At 41.3% G+C, this 17,750-nt stretch overlaps 1 protein-coding gene across 2 annotated transcripts in view; it reads left to right on the top strand.

The window, feature by feature from the left end:
- Positions 1–17,750, top strand: part of LOC128689536 (receptor-type tyrosine-protein phosphatase kappa-like) — a 169,723-nt gene that overhangs the window by 39,078 nt on the left and 112,895 nt on the right. The gene's annotated exons all lie outside the window — the stretch shown is intronic.

Below are 17,750 nucleotides of genomic sequence, written 5' to 3'. Positions count from 1 at the left end.
CTGAATCCCTTCATAAATGTTACTTTGCTCACACTCCAACAGCATGTCAAGTATTAAAAGCCATTCGTCTCCATTCACTCCTATCAAATATGCTCACGCACTCTTGTTGGAAATCCAAGCCCTTCACACACAAAACCTCCTTTACCCCCTCCCTCCAACCCTTTCTAGGCCGACCCCTACCCCGTCTTTCCTCCACTACAGATTTATACACTCTCGAAGTCATTCTGTTTTGTTCCATTCTCTCTAAATGTCTGAACCACCTCGACAACCCCTCCTCAGCCCCCTGGACAATAGTTTTGGTAATCCCACACCTTCTCCTAATTTCCAAACTACGAATTCTCTGCATTATATTCACACTACACATTGCCCTCAGACATGACATCTCTACTGCCTCCAGCCTTCTCCTCGTTGCAACATTCATCACCCATGCTTCACACCCATACAAGAGTGTTGGTACAACTATACTCTCATACATTCCCCTCTTTGTTTCCCCAGACAAAGTTCTTTGTCTCCACAGACTCCTAAGTGCACCACTCACCCTTTTCCCCTCATCAATTCTATGATTAACCTCTTCCTTCATAGACCCGTCTGCTGACACGTCCACTCCTAAATATCTGAGTGCATTCTCCTCCTCTATACTCTCTCCCTCCAATTTGATATCCAATTTTTCATGGCCTAATCTTTTTGTTATCCTCATAATCTTACTCTTTCCTATATTCACTTTTAATTTTCTTATCTTACATACCCTACCAAATTCGTCCACCAACCTCTGCAACTTCTCTTCAGAATCTTCCAAAAGCACAGTGTCATCAGCAAAGAGCAACTATGACAACTCCCACTTTGTGTTTGATTCTTTATCTTTTAACTCCGCACCTTTTGCCAAGACCCTTGCATTCACTTCTCTTACAACCCCATCTATAAATATATTGAACAATCACGGTGACATCACACATCCTTGTCTAAGGCCTACTTTTAAGAACATAAGAACATAAGAACGAAGGAACACTGCAGAAGGCCTACTGGCCCATGCGAGGCAGGTCCAAGTCTCCTACCGGCTTAAGCCAATGCACCCAACCTAGTCAGGTCAGGTCACATTGACTTAAGGGAGGAACACGGCAACCGACCTGGTAGCACAAGCTATCAGGTCTAACTCACACCCACCCACATCCACTCATGTATTTATCCAACCTATTTTTAAAGCTACACAACGTTCTGGCCTCTATAACGGTACTTGGGAGTTTGTTCCACTCATCCACAACTCTATTACCAAACCAGTACTTTCCTATATCCTTCCTGAATCTGAATTTTTCCAACTTAAAACCATTGCTGCGAGTCCTGTCTAGGCTAGATATTTTCAGCACACTATTTACATCCCCTTTATTTATTCCTGTCTTCCATTTATACACCTCAATCATATCCCCCCTAATTCTACGTCTTTCTAGAGAGTGCAGATTCAGGGCCCTTAGTCTATCCTCATAGGGAAGGTTTCTGATACATGGGATCAACTTTGTCATCCTCCTTTGTACATTTTCCAGAGAATTTATATCCATTCTGTAATAAGGTGACCAAAACTGTGCAGCATAATCTAAATGAGGCCTAACCAAGGATGTATAGAGTTGAAGAACAACCTGAGGACTCCTATTATTTATGCTTCTTGATATGAAGCCAAGGATTCTATTAGCTTTATTGCGAACACTTATGCACTGTTGTCTTGGTTTCAGATTACTGCTAACCAGAACTCCTAAATCTTTTTCGCAATCCGTAATATTAAGATCTACATTATTTAGTTTATATGTGGCATGGTTATTGTCCTGTCCAACATTTAGAACTTTGCATTTGTCTATATTAAACTGCATCTGCCACTTCTCCGACCACTGCATCAGTCTATTCAAATCTTCCTGGAGTGCTCGAATGTCCTCGTCAGAATGAATTCGACGGCCTATTTTGGTGTCATCGGCAAACTTGCCGATGTCGCTCTTTATGCCCTCATCTATGTCGTTTATGTAGATTGTGAACAGCAGGGGGCCCAACACTGACCCCTGTGGAACACCGCTCGTGACACTTCCCCACTCTGATTTCTCCCCATTTATGCAAACTCTCTGCTGCCTATTTGTCAACCATGCCTCTATCCAGGAAAAAATTTCTCCTCCTATTCCATGTGCTTTAATTTTCCTCAATAGTCTCTGATGTGGGACCCTGTCAAAAGCCTTACTGAAGTCCATATACACAATATCATATTCATTACCATGATCTACCTCCTCAAATACCTTAGTGAAAAAAGTTAATAAATTCGTAAGGCAGGAACGCCCCTTTGTAAAACCATGCTGAGATTCGTTGATTAATTTATGCTTTTCAAGGTGGCTACGAACTGCCTCGGCAATTATTGATTCCATAAATTTTCCCACTATGGAGGTTAGGCTTATTGGTCTATAGTTCGAAGCTAAGGACCTGTCACCTGTTTTGAAAATAGGTATCACATTTGCCATTTTCCACTTATCTGGCACCATGCCAGTTTGTAGTGATATGTTGAAAAGATTAGCCAAAGGTGTGCTAAGCTCCTCTTTACATTCCTTTAGAACCCTTGCATACAGTTCATCAGGGCCTGGGGATTTGTTAGGTTTTAATTTATCTATTTGCCTAAGGACCATGTCACTTGTGACCCTAATAGTACACAGTTTATTATCGTCCTGTTCTACATAATTTATCATTACTGGAATATCGCTGGTATCCTCCTGTGTAAAAACTGAGAGGAAGTATGTGTTAAAAATTCTACACATTTCCTTATCACTGTCAGTGAGCTGACCCGAGGAACTTTTGAGTGGGCCTATCTTGTCCCTGATCTTACTTCTGTATACCTGAAAGAATCCTTTTGGGTTAGTCTTCGATTCTCTTGCAACTCGAAGACTAACCCAAAAGGATTCTTTCAGGTATACAGAAGTAAGATCAGGGACAAGATAGGCCCACTGGGAAATAATCTCCCTCTCTCCTACATACTCTAACCTGAGCGTCACTATCCTTGTAAAAACTCTTCACTGCTATACCATACTCCAGTAATATCTGCCACATTGCCCCCTATCCACCCTGTCATATACCTTTTCCAAATCCATAAATGCCACTAAAACCTCTTTACACTTATCTAAATACTGTTCACCTATATGTTTCAGTGTAAACACTTGGTCCACACACCCCCTACCTTTCCTAAAGCCTCCTTGTTCATCTGCTATCCTACTCTCCGTCTTACTCTTAATTCTTTCAATAATAACTCTACCATACACTTTACCAGGTATACTACTTATTTCCCTGTAGTTTTTGCACTCTTTTTTATTCCCTTTGCCTTTATACCAAAAAACTATGCATGTTCTCTGCCAGTCCCTAGGTACCTTACCCTGTTCCATACATTTATTAAATAATAACACCAACCACTCCAAAACTATATCCCCACCTGCTTTTAACATTTCTATCTTTATCCCATCAATCCCAGCTGCCTTACCCCCTTTCATTCTACCCACTGTCTCACGAACTTCCCCCACACTCACAACTGGCTCATCCTCACTCCTACAAGATGTTATTTCTCCTTGCCCTATACACGAAATCACAACTTCTCTATCTTCATCAACATTTAACAATTCCTCAAAATATTCCCTCCATCTTCTCGATACCTCTAACTCTCCATTTAATAACTCTCCTCTCCTATTTTTAACTGTCAAATCCATGTGTTCCCTAGGCTTCCTCAACTTATTTATCTCACTCCAAAACTTTTTCTTATTTTCAACAAAATTTGTTGATAACATCTCACCCACTCTCTCATTTGGTCTCTTTTTTGATTGCTTCACCACTCTCTTAACCTCTCTTTTTCTCAATATACTCTTCCCTCCTTGCATCACTTCTACTTTGTAAAAAGCTCTTGTATGCTAACTTTTTCTCCCTTACTACTCTCTTTACATCATCATTCCACCAATCGCTCTTCTTCCCTCCTGCACCTACTTTCCTGTAACCACGAACTTCTGCTGAACACTCTAACACTACATTCTTAAACCTACCCGATACATCTTCGACCCCATTGCCTACACTCTCACTAGCCCATCTATCCTCCAATAGTTGTTTATATTTTACCTTAACTTCCTCCTCTTTTAGTTTATACACCTTCACCTCTCTCTTACTTGCTGCTTCTATTTTTCTTGTATCCCATCTACCTTTTACCCTTACTGTAGCTACAACTAGAATGATCTGATATATCGGTGGCCCCTCTATAAACATGTACATCCTGAAGTCTACTCAACAGTCTTTTATCTACCAATACATAGCCCAACAGACTACTGTCATTACGCCCTACATCATATCTTGTATACTTATTTATCTTTTTTTTTTAAATACATATTACCTATAACTAAACCCCTTTCTATACACAGTTCAATCAAAGGGCTCCCATTATCATTTACACCTGGCACCCCAAACTTGCCTACCACATGTTTCTCCAACTTCAGCATTTAGGTCCCCTACCACAATTACTCTCTCACTTGGTTCAAAAGTCCCTATACATTCGCTTAACATCTCCCAAAATCTCTCTCTCTCCTCTACACTCCTCTCTGACCCACTTTTCACATCCAACCCTTATTTTAATCCACATAATCCTTGAATTTACACATTTACATTCCCACTTCTCCTTCCATAACTGGTCCTTCAACATTATTGCTACCCCTTCCTTAGCTCTAACTCTCAGATACTCCTGACGTAATCCCATTTATTTCTCCCCACTGAAACTCGCCTACCCCCTTCAGCTTAGGGCCAGGACATCCAACTTCTTTTCATTCATAACATCAACAATCATCTCTTTCTTATCATCCGCACTACATCCACGCACATTCAAGCATCCCAGTTTTATAAAGTTTTTCTTCTTCTCATTTTTAGTGTGCACAGGAGAAGGGGTTACTAGCCCATTGCTCCCGACATTTTAGTTGCCTCATACAACACGCATGGCTTACGGAGGAAAGATTCTTTTCCACTTCCCCATGGACAATAGAAAAAAAAAACGAGAAATAGAGCTATTAAGAAAAAGAAGAAAAAACCTAGATGTGTGTATGTATATGTATGCACGTACATGCCTGCGTTGTGTGACCTACGTGTAAGTAGAAGTAGCAAGATATACCTGTTATCCAGCGTATTTGTGAGACAAAAAAGACCAGCAATCCATTTATGGATGTGAAGCATTCACTTGGTTGTTGCAACTCCCATTTAAGAATGTGAAACATTCACTTGGTTGTTGCAACTCCCATTTAAGAATGTGAAGCATTCACTTGGTTGTTGCAACTCCCATTTAAGAATGTGAAACATTCACTTGGTTGTTGCAACTCCCATTTAAGGATGTGAAACATTCACTTGGTTGTTGCAACTCCCATTTAAGAATGTGAAACATTCACTTGGTTGTTGCAACTCCCATTTAAGAATGTGAAACATTCACTTGGTTGTTGCAACTCCCATTTATGGATGTGAAAAATTCATTGGCTTGTTGGGACTGTCATGTATGAATGTGACATTCATTTGGTTGTTTCAGCTGTCATGTATGGATGTGAGACATTAATTTGGTTGTTGTAACATCCATATATGGATGTAAAGATTGGTATGGTTGCAACACTCGGTTAAGGATGTGAACATTCTTGTTGCAAAAACGTGAAAAGTCTACAGTTAGGAGAATATATATAGTCTGAGATACATAGGTAGTGTGAAACATTTGTTCTAGGATACATAGGCAGTGTGAAACAGTTGTGTTGTTGGATACATAGTCTGTATGAAACACTTGTGTTCTAGGACACATAGACAGTGTGAAACGTGTTCTAGGATACATAAGCAGTGTGAAACACTTGTTGTCTTCTAGGATACATAGGCAGTGTGAAACATTTGTTGTGTTCTAGGATACATAGGTAGTGTGAAACATTTGTTCTAGGATACATAGGCAGTGTGAAACAGTTGTGTTGTAGGATACATAGGCAGTGTGAAACATTTGTTGTGTTCTAGGATACATAGGCAGTGTGAAACATTTGTTGTGTTCTAGGATACATAGGCAGTGTGAAACATTTGTTGTGTTCTAGGATACATAGGCAGTGTGAAACACTTGTTGTGTTCTAGGATACATAGGCAGTGTGAAACACTTGTTGTGTTCTAGGATACATAGGCAGTGTGAAACACTTGTTGTGTTCTAGGATACATAGGCAGTGTGAAACACTTGTTGTGTTCTAGGATACATAGGCAGTGTGAAACACTTGTTGTGTTCTAGGATACATAGGCAGTGTGAAACATTTGTTGTGTTCTAGGATACATAGGCAGTGTGAAACATTTGTTGTGTTCTAGGATACATAGGCAGTGTGAAACACTTGTTGTGTTCTAGGATACATAGGCAGTGTGAAACACTTGTTGTGTTCTAGGATACATAGGCAGTGTGAAACACTTGTTGTGTTCTAGGATACATAGGCAGTGTGAAACACTTGTTGTGTTCTAGGATACATAGGCAGTGTGAAACACTTGTTGTGTTCTAGGATACATAGGCAGTGTGAAACATTTGTTGTGTTCTAGGATACATAGGCAGTGTGAAACACTTGTTGTGTTCTAGGATACATAGGCAGTGTGAAACACTTGTTGTCTTCTAGGATACATAGGCAGTGTGAAACACTTGTTGTGTTCTAGGATACATAGGCAGTGTGAAACATTTGTTGTGTTCTAGGATACATAGGCAGTGTGAAACACTTGTTGTGTTCTAGGATACATAGGCAGTGTGAAACACTTGTTGTGTTCTAGGATACATAGGCAGTGTGAAACATTTGTTGTGTTCTAGGATACATAGGCAGTGTGAAACATTTGTTGTGTTCTAGGATACATAAGCAGTGTGAAACACTTGTTGTGTTCTAGGATACATAGGCAGTGTGAAACATTTGTTGTGTTCTAGGATACATAGGCAGTGTGAAACATTTGTTGTGTTCTAGGATACATAAGCAGTGTGAAACATTTGTTGTGTTCTAGGATACATAGGCAGTGTGAAACATTTGTTGTGTTCTAGGATACATAAGCAGTGTGAAACACTTGTTGTGTTCTAGGATACATAGGCAGTGTGAAACATTTGTTGTGTTCTAGGATACATAGGCAGTGTGAAACATTTGTTGTGTTCTAGGATACATAAGCAGTGTGAAACACTTGTTGTGTTCTAGGATACATAGGCAGTGTGAAACACTTGTTGTGTTCTAGGATACATAGGCAGTGTGAAACATTTGTTGTGTTCTAGGATACATAAGCAGTGTGAAACACTTGTTGTGTTCTAGGATACATAGGCAGTGTGAAACATTTGTTGTGTTCTAGGATACATAAGCAGTGTGAAACACTTGTTGTCTTCTAGGATACATAGGCAGTGTGAAACACTTGTTGTCTTCTAGGATACATAGGCAGTGTGAAACATTTGTTGTGTTCTAGGATACATAGGCAGTGTGAAACACTTGTTGTGTTCTAGGATACATAGGCAGTGTGAAACATTTGTTGTGTTCTAGGATACATAGGCAGTGTGAAACATTTGTTGTGTTCTAGGATACATAGGCAGTGTGAAACACTTGTTGTGTTCTAGGATACATAGGCAGTGTGAAACACTTGTTGTGTTCTAGGATACATAGGCAGTGTGAAACATTTGTTGTGTTCTAGGATACATAGGCAGTGTGAAACATTTGTTGTGTTCTAGGATACATAGGCAGTGTGAAACATTTGTTGTGTTCTAGGATACATAGGCAGTGTGAAACATTTGTTGTGTTCTAGGATACATAGGCAGTGTGAAACATTTGTTGTGTTCTAGGATACATAGGCAGTGTGAAACATTTGTTGTGTTCTAGGATACATAGGCAGTGTGAAAAATTTGTTGTGTTCTAGGATACATAGGCAGTGTGAAACATTTGTTGTGTTCTAGGATACATAGGCAGTGTGAAACATTTGTTGTGTTCTAGGATACATAGGCAGTGTGAAACATTTGTTGTGTTCTAGGATACATAGGCAGTGTGAAACATTTGTTGTGTTCTAGGATACATAGGCAGTGTGAAACATTTGTTGTGTTCTAGGATACATAAGCAGTGTGAAACACTTGTTGTCTTCTAGGATACATAGGCAGTGTGAAACACTTGTTGTCTTCTAGGATACATAGGCAGTGTGAAACATTTGTTGTGTTCTAGGATACATAGGCAGTGTGAAACACTTGTTGTGTTCTAGGATACATAGGCAGTGTGAAACATTTGTTGTGTTCTAGGATACATAGGCAGTGTGAAACATTTGTTGTGTTCTAGGATACATAGGCAGTGTGAAACACTTGTTGTGTTCTAGGATACATAGGCAGTGTGAAACACTTGTTGTGTTCTAGGATACATAGGCAGTGTGAAACATTTGTTGTGTTCTAGGATACATAGGCAGTGTGAAACATTTGTTGTGTTCTAGGACACATAGGCCGTGTGAAACATTTGTTGTGTTCTAGGATACATAGGCAGTGTGAAACATTTGTTGTGTTCTAGGATACATAGGCAGTGTGAAACACTTGTTGTGTTCTAGGATACATAGGCAGTGTGAAACATTTGTTGTGTTCTAGGATACATAGGCAGTGTGAAACATTTGTTGTGTTCTAGGATACATAGGCAGTGTGAAACACTTGTTGTGTTCTAGGATACATAGGCAGTGTGAAACACTTGTTGTGTTCTAGGATACATAGGCAGTGTGAAACATTTGTTGTGTTCTAGGATACATAGGCAGTGTGAAACATTTGTTGTGTTCTAGGATACATAGGCAGTGTGAAACACTTGTTGTGTTCTAGGATACATAGGCAGTGTGAAACACTTGTTGTGTTCTAGGATACATAGGCAGTGTGAAACACTTGTTGTGTTCTAGGATACATAGGCAGTGTGAAATGCATGGTGTACTAAGATAATATTCATATTCAGTGTGAAACATGTATAATGTTCTGGTATACATAGGTAGTCTGAAGAAAATGTTTGGTGTTCGGGGATACATTATCAGTCAAAAGAACATGTATCATTTGTGTATACATAATATAAAGTAAAGACAAGTAAGAACAGCCTATAGAATGTATAATTTTACCGTCAATTTATTGAAGATTTTGCACAAATTTCTTCCCATTGGCATACCTGATTGTCAAGAATGTAAAATTTCAGTGGAACTCTGATTGCCAAGACACTTGTGAGGAGTTAGAACAGGAATTAATGACTTCCATTATTAGTCACAGCAAGTCTCTACAAAGAACTTGAATTGCACATAAATGTTAGTGATCAGCATATCAATGATATGTTCAACATGTGGAGTGTGGCACTCTTAACTCCCTGTGTTAAGTGTGTGGAGTGTGGCACTCTTAACTCCCTGTGTTAAGTGTGTGGAGTGTGGCACTCTTAACTCCCTGTGTTAAGTGTGTGGAGTGTGGCACTCTTAACTCCCTGTGTTAAGTGTGTGGAGTGTGGCACTCTTAACTCCCTGTGTTAAGTGTGTGGAGTGTGGCACTCTTAACTCACTGTGTTAAGTGTGTGGAGTGTGGCACTCTTAACTCACTGTGTTAAGTGTGTGGAGTGTGGCACTCTTAACTCCCTGTGTGTGTGTGGAGTGTGGCACTCTTAACTCCCTGTGTTAACTCCCTGTGTTAAGTGTGTTGAGTGTGGCACTCTTAACTCCCTGTGTTAAGTGTGTGGAGTGTGGCACTCTTAACTCCCTGTGTTAAGTGTGTTGAGTGTGGCACTCTTAACTCCCTGTGTTAAGTGTGTAGAGTGTGGCACTCTTAACTCCCTGTGTTAAGTGTGTGGAGTGTGGCACTCTTAACTCCCTGTGTTAAGTGTGTTGAGTGTGGCACTCTTAACTCCCTGTGTTAAGTGTGTGGAATGTGGCACTCTTAACTCCCTGTGTTAAGTGTGTTGAGTGTGGCACTCTTAACTCCCTGTGTTAAGTGTTGAGTGTGGCACTTCTAACTCCCTGTGTTAAGTATGGCACTCTTAACTCACTGTGTTAAGTGTGTTGAGTGTGGCACTCTTAACTCCCTGTGTTAAGTGTGTGGAGTGTGGCACTCTTAACTCCCTGTGTTAAGTGTGTTGAGTGTGGCACTTCTAACTCCCTGTGTTAAGTATGGCACTCTTAACTCACTGTGTTAAGTGTGTTGAGTGTGGCACTCTTAACTCCCTGTGTTAAGTGTGTGGAGTGTGGCACTCTTAACTCCCTGTGTTAAGTGTGTGGATTGTGGCACTCTTAACTCCCTGTGTTAAGTGTGTGGAGTGTGGCACTCTTAACTCCCTGTGTTAAGTGTGTTGAGTGTGGCACTTCTAACTCCCTGTGTTAAGTATGGCACTCTTAACTCACTGTGTTAAGTGTGTTGAGTGTGGCACTCTTAACTCCCTGTGCACTCTTAACTCCCTGTGTTAAGTGTGTGGATTGTGGCACTCTTAACTCCCTGTGTTAAGTTTGTTGAGTGTGGCACTTCTAACTCCCTGTGTTAAGTATGGCACTCTTAACTCACTGTGTTAAGTGTGTTGAGTGTGGCACTCTTAACTCCCTGTGTTAAGTGTGGCACTCTTAACTCCCTGTATTAAGTGTGTGGAGTGTAGCACTCTTAGCTCACTGTGTTAAGTGTGTTGAGTGTGACACTCTTAACTCTCTGTGTTAAGCGTGTGGAGTGTAACACTCAAGCTTCCTGTGTTAGGTGTGTGGAGTGGGACACTCAGATTTCCGAAGCAATTCGTAGCCATCTTGACAGGCACAGATTGATTAATGAATCTCAACACGGTTTTACAAAGGGGTGTTCCTGTCTTACGGATCTACTAACTTTCTTCACTAAAGTGTTTGAGAAGGTAGATCATGGTAATGAATATGATATTGCGTATATGGACTTCAGTAAGGCTTTCGATAGAGTTCCACACCAGAGGCTATTGAGGAAACTTAAGGCACACGGAATAGGAGGAAAATTTTTTTCCTGGGTAGAGGCATGGCTGACAAATAAACAGCAGAGAGTTTGCATAAATGGGGAGAAATCAGAATGGGGGCACGTCACAAGCGGTGTTCCTACGAGGTCAGTGTTGGGCCCGTTGTTGTTCACAATTTACATAAACGACATAGATGAGGGAATAAATAGCGACATAAGCAAATTTGCTGATGACACCAAAATAGGCCGTCCAATTCATTCTAATGAGGACACTAGAGCACTCCAGGATGATTTGAATAGACTGATACAATGGTCAGAGAAGTGGCAGATGCAGTTTAATATTGACAAATGCAAAGTTCTAAATGTTGGACAGTTAATAACCATGCCACATATAAACTAAATAATGTAGATCTTAATACTACTGATTGCGAAAAGGATTTAGGAGTTCCGGTTAGCAGTAATCTAAAACCAAGACAACAGTGCATTAGTGTTCGCAATAAAGCTAACAGAATTCTTGGCTTCATATCTAGAAGTATAAATAATAGAAGTCCTCAGGTTGTTCTTCAACTCTATATATCCTTGGTTAGGCCTCATTTAGACTATGCTGCTCAGTTCTTGTCACCGTATTACAGAATGGATATAAATGCTTTGGAAAACGTACAGAGGAGGATGACAAAGATGATCCCATGTATGGAAATAAATGGTATAAAATACCGACACAATGGCAATATAAACACAAATGCAGTATAATGTGATCCTTTATTGACTACGTTTCGCCCACACAGTGGGCTTTTTCAAGTCACAAACAGAACTACCTGGGGTGGAAGGAACGCGAGTATTTATAGTCCGGCTGAGGTCAGGTGAAGAATGCTGCATCTGATGATGTACCGAGTTGGGTTGTAGAGTCTAAAAACTTGGGTAGCTTGGAAAGGAGACTGGACAAGTTTGTGAGCAGACCTTCTACAGTGTTCTTATGTGGGATAGCGATGAAGAAGTTTCTTGGCAAGTGGTTCAGCTATGTTATAGAAGCCACTATTCTGGTTGAAGTTGTCGGATATAGAAATAAGTGATGATTCCAGGATTCTTCGGTATTGGGTGTTGTCTTCTGTGGCGATAAGTCTTGAGTTTCTGTAGTTTATCAAGTGGTTGTGTGAATTACGGTGTTGTACGCAGGCATTCCTTGTGTCGTCAGACCTGCTTGCGTATTGGTGTTCTGAAATACGTGTTTGGAGGTCCCTTGATGTTTCGCCCACGTATAACTTGTTGCAGTCATTACAAGGGATTATGTATACCCCTGCAGAGGATGGAGGCTTGTCCTGCCTACTACTGGTGATGTCCTTGATGGTCGTGGTTGTGGAGGTAGATACTTGGAATGATGTTTTGGCAAAGATGTTGGAAACATGTTTGGCAATGGAGTTGGTGGGAAGGACTATGTATCTCTTCTCGGCAGTGTCTTCTCTGGGTGTGTTGAAGATGTTTAGTGCTCGCCGTCTGCAGTCTCTGATGAAGTGACGAGGATAGTGGAGTTTGGAAAATACCTGTTCAATTATAGTGCATTCTTCCTCAAGGAACTCGTTGCTGCAGATTCTGAGTGCACGCAGGAAGAAGCCTATAATTACACCACGTTTGGTTTTGGTGTCGTGGTGAGAGTAGAAGTGGAGAAGATCGACTCCGACTCCGACTTCCAAAAAGGCTATCTTCAAGGCATCATCTCAGCAGCCATCTCAACACGCAGCTCCCCAGTCATACCCCGACGTTACATCAATGCACTCAAAGGTTTAGCAGAAGACACGACCATCAGGGTCACCACCGCTGATAAAGGAGGTGGTGTTGTCATCATGAACACTGACGATTACAGGAACAAAATGCTCAATCTACTTAATGACCCAGATACCTACAAACCTCTCACAACTAACCAAGTGGACAACCTTACTAAAACTTTTCTTCAAAGGACTCGCCGCATTCTGAGGAGCTCAGAACAAGGGAAGAAACTTCTGCACACCATGCCCAGCAACCCCAGACCTGCCAGAATGTACGGCCTGCCAAAGACTCACAAGCCTGGTATCCCACTGAGGCCCATATCCTCGGGAATAGGCAGTGCTCCCCACAAGCTCTCAGGAATTCTCGCCAAACACCTCTCGAAACTCTTGGGCACTATCAGTCCAGCACATCTCAAACACTCAGGTGATCTTCTCAATCGCATTCGCAACATCAACATCAGGAACAAGAAACTTTCCAGCCTTGACGTGACTTCCCTATTCACTAAAGTACCTACTAAACAAGCCATCGATCTCTTGCGCAAGAAAATTGACGATTCACTTGATCTTCCCATTCCAGCCAGCGACTTCATCGACCTGGTTGAACTATGTGTTGGCTTTACGTGTTTCTCTTTTGAAAATCACCTCTTTCAGCAGACTTTTGGACTACCCATGGGTTCGCCACTCAGTGCAGTCCTAGCGAACCTATACATGGAACATCTAGAAGCCGAACGTTTCTCCACCATTATTCCTTCGTCTGTCACCTGGCTCCGTTATGTTGACGACATTCTCCTCATAACTCCTAAACGCTTCAACGTTCAAGCTCTCCAAGACAAGCTCAACCAGGTCGAGCCTTCAATCCAGTTCACACTTGAAGAAGAGGTCGACAACACTCTTCCTTTCCTTGATGTTCTACTCTGCAAAGCTGACCACGAACTTCGTTTTAAAGTCTATCGAAAACCCACCAACCAAAACGATCTTCTCCACTTCTACTCTCACCACGACACCAAAACCAAACGTGGTGTAATTATAGGCTTCTTCCTGCGTGCACTCAGAATCTGCAGCAACGAGTTCCTTGAGGAAGAATGCACTATAATTGAACAGGTATTTTCCAAACTCCACTATCCTCGTCACTTCATCAGAGACTGCAGACGGCGAGCACTAAACATCTTCAACACACCCAGAGAAGACACTGCCGAGAAGAGATACATAGTCCTTCCCACCAACTCCATTGCCAAACATGTTTCCAACATCTTTGCCAAAACATCATTCCAAGTATCTACCTCCACAACCACGACCATCAAGGACATCACCAGTAGTAGGCAGGACAAGCCTCCATCCTCTGCAGGGGTATACATAATCCCTTGTAATGACTGCAACAAGTTATACGTGGGCGAAACATCAAGGGACCTCCAAACACGTATTTCAGAACACCAATACGCAAGCAGGTCTGACGACACAAGGAATGCCTGCGTACAACACCGTAATTCACACAACCACTTGATAAACTACAGGAACTCAAGACTTATCGCCACAGAAGACAACACCCAATACCGAAGAATCCTGGAATCATCACTTATTTCTATATCCGACAACTTCAACCAGAATAGTGGCTTCTATAACATAGCTGAACCACTTGCCAAGAAACTTCTTCATCGCTATCCCACATAAGAACACTGTAGAAGGTCTGCTCACAAACTTGTCCAGTCTCCTTTCCAAGCTACCCAAGTTTTAGACTCTACAACCCAACTCGGTACATCATCAGATGCAGCATTCTTCACCTGACCTCAGCCGGACTATAAATACTCGCGTTCCTTCCACCCCAGGTAGTTCTGTTTGTGACTTGAAAAAGCCCACTGTGTGGGCGAAACGTAGTCAATAAAGGATCACATTATACTGCATTTGTGTTTATATTGCCATGATCCCATGTATCAGGAATCTTCCCTATGAGGATAGACTGAGGGCCCTAAATCTGCACTCTCTCGAAAGGCGTAGAATTAGGGGGGATATGATCGAAGTGTATAAATGGAAAGCAGGAATAATTAAAGGGGATGTAAATAGCGTGCTGAAAATTTCCAGCCAAGACAGGACTCGCAGCAATGGTTTCAAGTTGGAAAAATTCAGATTCAGGAAGGATATAGGAAAGCACTGGTTTGGTAATAGAGTTGTGGATGAGTGGAACAAACTCCCAAGTACAGTTATTCAGGCTAAAACGTGTAGTTTTAAAAATAGGTTAGATAAATACATGAGTGGGTGTGGAGTTGGACCTGACTAGCTTGTGCTGCTGGGTCTGGTGCAGTGCTCCATCCTTGAGTGGAGATGACCAGTCTGGGTGGGTCATTGGGCTAATCTGGGGGGGGGGGATCTTTGGTCTAATATGGGGGGGATATGGATCTGCTCCGCATGGGTCACTAGGCCTGTTGCAGTGTTCCTTCTTTCTTATGTTCTTATGTTCTTAAGTGTATGGAGTGTGACACTCAAACTTCCGTGTTAGGTGTGTGGAGTGTGACACTCAGACTTCCTGTGTTAAATGTGTGGAGTGTGACACTCAGGCTTCCTGTGTTAAGTGTGTAGAGTGTGGCACTCTTAACTCCCTGTGTTAAGTGTGTGGAGTGTGGCACTCTTAACTGTGTTAGGAGTGTTTAGTGTGGTGCTCTTAACTCCGTGTTAAGTATGTTGAGTGTGGCACTCTTTAACTCACTGTGATAAGTGTGTTGAGTGTGGCACTCTTAACTCCCTATGTTAAGTGTGTTGAGTGTGACACTCTTAACTCCCTGTGTTAAGTGTGTGGAGTGTGACACTCAAGCTTCCTGTGTTAAGTGTGTGGAGTGTGATACTCAAGCTTCCTGTCTTAAGTGTGTGGAGTGTGGCACTCTTAACTCCCTGTGTTAAGTGTGGCACTCTTAACTCCCTGTGTTAAGTGTGTTGAGTGTGACAATCTTAACTCCCTGTGTTTAGTGTGTTGAGTGTGGCGCTCTTAACTCCCTGTGTTAAGTGTGTGGAGTGTGGCACTCTTAACTCCCTGTGTTAAGTGTGTGGAGTGTGGCACTCTTAACTCACTGTGTTAAGTGTGTTGAGTGTGGCACTCTTAACTCACTGTGTTAAGTGTGTTGAGTGTGACAATCTTAACTCCTTGTGTTTAGTGTGTTGAGTGTGGCACTCTTAACTCCCTGTGTTAAGTGTGTGGAGTGTGGCACTCTTAACTCCTTGTGTTAAGTGTGTGGAGTGTGGCACTCTTAACTCCTTGTGTTAAGTGTGTGGAGTGTGGTACTCTTAACTCCTTGTGTTAAGTGTGTGGAGTGTGGCACTCTTAACTCCTTGTGTTAAGTGTGTGGAGTGTGGCACTCTTAACTCCTTGTGTTAAGTGTGTGGAGTGTGGCACTCTTAACTCCTTGTGTTAAGTGTGTGGAGTGTGGCACTCTTAACTCCTTGTGTTAAGTGTGTGGAGTGTGGCACTCTTAACTCCTTGTGTTAAGTGTGTGGAGTGTGGCACTCTTAACTCCTTGTGTTAAGTGTGTGGAGTGTGGCACTCTTAACTCCTTGTGTTAAGTGTGTGGAGTGTGGCACTCTTAACTCCTTGTGTTAAGTGTGTGGAGTGTGGCACTCTTAACTCCCTGTATTAAGTGTGTGGAGTGTGACATTCATTATTTAATGGTAATAGTTAATAAGGTTGGCATTTTAAAGCAAGGTTACTAAGGTTTTGTCTCCGAGAACAGAATGAATACTGTCAGTCAGTGTACCAACCTTACAGCTTAATTTCAATATCATCGCTGTTTCCCACAATGGTGTGACAGCCAGGAAAATACGCTCCAATAAAGCATAAATCTGTCTTAAGTATAATATTTGATGTTCCTCGTGTCCCTCTCACGCTATGCAAACACTCAATGCACATAAAAGGCCCTAACATCTGGAATTCCTTACCTGTGAATATAAAAGAAACACTGTTTATAAATTCAAGTTTCTTCTCAAAAATCACTTACTCACTCACAACTAAATAAATAGGGAATAATTGTATCTCATAAATTGTATCTCATAAATGTTTCTCATAACTGTATCTCACAAATGTCTAACCTGTGACCCAATCAAACTTTTTTTTTTAAATACATTACTTAACAGAATACTCCATTCTACTGAATGCTCAGCAACACAGTAAATGACCATATGACCTGTCTTTGTAATACTCATTTGTGCTAAATTGTTATCTGTTTACAATAATGTTTTTACCACTGAATATATCATTGCTTAGTTAATCTTAAGTTAATTTTAAGCCTGCCCATAATGCTCTGCATACAAGGGGCTTTGGCATGTTGCACTGTAAAAACTGGATTCCTTTGGACTTCACTGTATCATGTTCAAATTAATAAATAAATAAATAAATGTCATCACTTGTGTCATCACAGTATAATGAATGTCGAAATATTAAATGACGTATTCACAAGGTCACTCTTCTTTCTCGAAATATTTCCCTTTATGGGAAATGTTGAGTGAATGCGTGGGGAGTTTTGAATCAAGTGTGAGAGTAATGGTGGTTGGGGATTTCAATGCTAAAGTGGGTAAAAATGTTACGGAGGGAGTAGTAGGTAAATTTGGGGTGCCAGGGGTAAATGTAAATGGGGAGCCTTTAATTGAGCTATGTGTAGAAAGAGATTTGGTAATAAGTAATACCTATTTTATGAAAAAGAGGATAAATAAATATACAAGGTATGATGTAGCACGTAATGAAAGTAGTTTGTTAGATTATGTATTGGTGGATAAAAGGTTGATGGGTAGGATCCAGGATGTACATGTTTATAGAGGGGCAACTGATATATCGGATCATTATTTAGTTGTAGCTACAGTTAGAGTAAGAGGTAGATGGGAAAAGAGGAAGGTGGCAACAACAAGTAAAAGGGAGGTGAAAGTGTATAAGCTAAGGGAGGAGGAAGTTCGGGGGAGATATAAGCGACTGTTGGCAGAAAGGTGGGCTAGTGCAAAGATGAGTAGTGGGGATGGGGGGGTTTGAAGAGGGTTGGAATAGTTTTAAAAATGCAGTATTAGAATGTGGGGCAGAAGTTTGTGGTTATAGGAGG

The sequence above is a fragment of the Cherax quadricarinatus genome, chromosome 18 (genome assembly GCF_038502225.1).
Source record: "Cherax quadricarinatus isolate ZL_2023a chromosome 18, ASM3850222v1, whole genome shotgun sequence".
In the NCBI taxonomy this organism is placed as follows: Eukaryota; Metazoa; Arthropoda; class Malacostraca; order Decapoda; family Parastacidae; genus Cherax; species Cherax quadricarinatus.
The sequence above is the reverse complement of the archived record's forward strand: the minus strand, read 5'-3'. Positions and strand labels throughout refer to the sequence as shown.